This window comes from Micromys minutus, assembly GCF_963924665.1.
Source record: "Micromys minutus genome assembly, chromosome: 27".
NCBI lineage: Eukaryota > Metazoa > Chordata > Mammalia > Rodentia > Muridae > Micromys > Micromys minutus.
In genome coordinates this window covers 30,210,308-30,213,526 of record NC_137962.1, presented here as the reverse complement: position 1 = coordinate 30,213,526, position 3,219 = coordinate 30,210,308, and positions in this window count along the sequence as shown.

Sequence of the window (3,219 nt, the reverse complement as noted above, 5' to 3'; positions counted from 1 at the left end):
AGCCAGCCGGCCCGCCCGGACGCTTCGGGAGCTTGCGCAGTTCTGCCCCTCCCGTGTAGGCGGGACCTGGCACAGTGCGCTTCCATTGGTCCACTCCACCTGGGGCGGGTCCAGAGAGCGCTGCCCCGCCTACAACCTCACGCTCAAGGACCAGCTCAACCCCTTGGGCGGGTGAAGCTTACGGCGGCCGGGGTGGGTCAGCTACCGTGGTCCCGCGGCCGACATTTCGATCTGAAGCACCGATCAGGACTAGGGCATACTTCCCCGTCGGAACTGAAGCCCCAGAATGGAGACCTGGACCTCACCCTTGGGAGAGCCTAACTTCGAGAGTCAGGGGCGTGGTCCAGCTCAATCTGGCTGAAGCAAGTCGGTGGAACTCAGGCCTTGTCCAGCCAGTCTCCCAAACTAGAGGACCAAGCTGGGGGATGGAAGAGTGTCAGGACTTTGCCACACACCCCGTCAACCTTATGATGGCCAAGGGAGAGACTTTACATGCTTGTTTTGTTTTGTTTTAGTTCCCAGTGCCAAAAAGGGCAGCTAGATATCCCACCATTTGGCTGGAAGGGATAGCCAACACCTGCATTAAAAAAAAAAAAAAAAAAAAAAAAAAAAAGACCCAGCTTGGGTCACCTTCCTGGGAAGTCAGACCATCCTGGAGGTCAGCGGGTTGGCCAGGCCTCTTGCAGTGACACAGAAATGGACACTGTAGGAGAGGCAAGGTCCTTGACCAGGGAGATTAAAGAGGGAGAACTAGGCTTATTTATAGATGAGTTTAGCTTCTGTGAGAACTGAAAGACAAGATACCTACTAGATCTTGTTCCCTCCGCCTACAGAATCTGCAGAATGAATGAAAAACCAAACTCAAGACTGAGACACAAGTCCAGTCGGTGGTGTACGTGTATAAATAATCTCAGCACTCAAGAGGCTGAAGCAGATGGAACACGAATTCCTGTCCAGTCCCCTAAATTTCATCGGGAAACTGTGTGTCCAGAAAATAGGAGGTGCGAGGACATTTCTGAAGATAGTTTAGCGGTTATGGGCACTTGTTCTTTCTCGGAGAACCTGGGTTGGATTTGCAGCACCCTCATCTGCAATTCTGGTTCCAGGGAAACTGTCATCCTCTTCTGGTTTCCCGGGACACTGCTTGTATGTGGCACAGGGACATACAAGCAGGGAAAACTCATACACATAAAATGAAAATGTCTTTTTTTTAAAAAGGGGGGATGAGGTTGGTGGTTGTGGTGGTAGCAACAGCAGCACATGCCTTTGATTTAAACACTTAGGAGTCAGAGACAGGTGGAGTTCGAAGCCAGCCTGGTCTACAAAGCTAGTTCCAGACCAGCCAAGAAGCCCTGTCTTGAATGACTAACATAAAATAAAATAAATAAATGAGGGGGAAAGAGGGAAAAACTCTCTCAGGAACACTCTATGTATGGAGACATAACCCTAACTCTCCTTTGCCATTGCCTGGTGGGCCGTGAAATCTGCCTTCCTGCTTAAAGCCTGTGTTTGAACTTGATTGAGTTGGCTTTTCTGTCAATCAACTAAAACTCCTCTCTGCACCACTAAGGAAGCAATGGTGGTAGGCAAGTTTAACTTGGTGCCTGAACCCTGAAGTTGCCTCTCCTAGAAACCATAAGGATCCTGTACCCCATTCCTCCCATGACCACTGGGGTCCAATGTTCTTACCTAACAGAACTCCGATCCCAGCAGGAGTCCTTTCCAACTATCCTCAAGTGTCTTGCCTCTAAACTGAGTACTCTAACCACTGTATTTCCCAGGTCACCTGCTGGCGGCCTCTTCTCCTTAAGGACCTGTAGTCTCCTCAGATGTTCCTTTCCTCAACCAGTTTAGGCCCTCCTCCAAGAAGATACTCTTCCATTCCACCACTACGCATATGCATGTCTCCAAGTGCCTGTCCCCTTGCACCTGCCTCTCCTACCCACCTACTCACTTCCCACAGCTCCGTATCACTTCCCCCCACTGCACCCAGCCTTTCACTTTCAAATCCCTTGATGTCAGGATCAAACCTCAGATTTATACCTTAAAACAACATCTCTTGGTGAAGTTGCCCCCAGGAAAATCAAAGCAGTGCACCAAGACCCCTTTGGGTGAGTTGAACAACCCTTTCACATGGATCACCTAAGACCATCAGGAAAACATGGGCACTTACATGATGATTCATAACAGAAACAAAATGGCAGTTAGGAAGTAGCAATGAAAATCATTTTATGGTTGGGGGTCTCCATAACCTGAGGAACTGTAGTAAAGGGTCACAGCATTGGGAAGGTTGAGGGCCACTACTAGAAAGTCTTCTCCAGTGTGACCAACAGCAAACAGCCCTTTGACCCCAGGGCAGACTCCCCCAGAAAACTCTTGTCTGCTCCTCACCCTCCAGCCCCTTCACTAGTCAGTGGTGCTGGGACCCCCAGCCTGCACATTACTCCCAAAGGCAGCTTCTGCAACTAAAGGTAAACTTTAAAAGGTGCTAGGTTTCCCTGGGAGGCCACATGGGCAGTTGTATCAAACAAGTGTCAGATGATGTAATATTTAGGTGACTGGGACCAGGGTTTGAGGGAGCAGACTAGATAGACAGGCCGAAACTCGAACATTGATAAAGGCAGAATTCAGGCTCCTTTTCTTTTTTAAATGCATTAAGGAACGAAAGCACAGACTTCCCCCTTGAACTAGTCTGACCAAAAGTAAACCCAAATTTGAATTCTCTGCTTCTCTTCCTGTCTTCCATCTGTCCCTAGCGCAAGGCTTCACTCTGTCTTTACTGGCCAGCAGGGAAAGCATCCTGTAGGGAAAGGAGGGACTCTTTAAGAAGCTACAGTTACTGCTCCCAACTAGCCCAGAATTGTAAACAAAATCTGCCAACAAATGCTTTCAACCTATATCCACATATTAGCAATATTTATGCCAGGTATTTACCAGCTTGTATAAGGTTGTTTTTAGCTGTTGACTGCAATTGATCATAACACATGGATTCCTCTGGGTCAGGGGTGTGGAAGGAAATATAACTTTAAAGCTATGTGATAGCTTAATTGGTAAAAGCTGAGATGGTTTGTTACATTGTTCTTTAGAGGCAGGTTAAACTCAAACAGGGCTTTTAATCCCAGCACTTAGGAAGCAGATCTATGAGAGTTCCAGGCCAGACCTACACTGTGAGACCCTGACTCAAATAAGGAAAAAAAAAAAAAAAAAGACTGAGTGCCC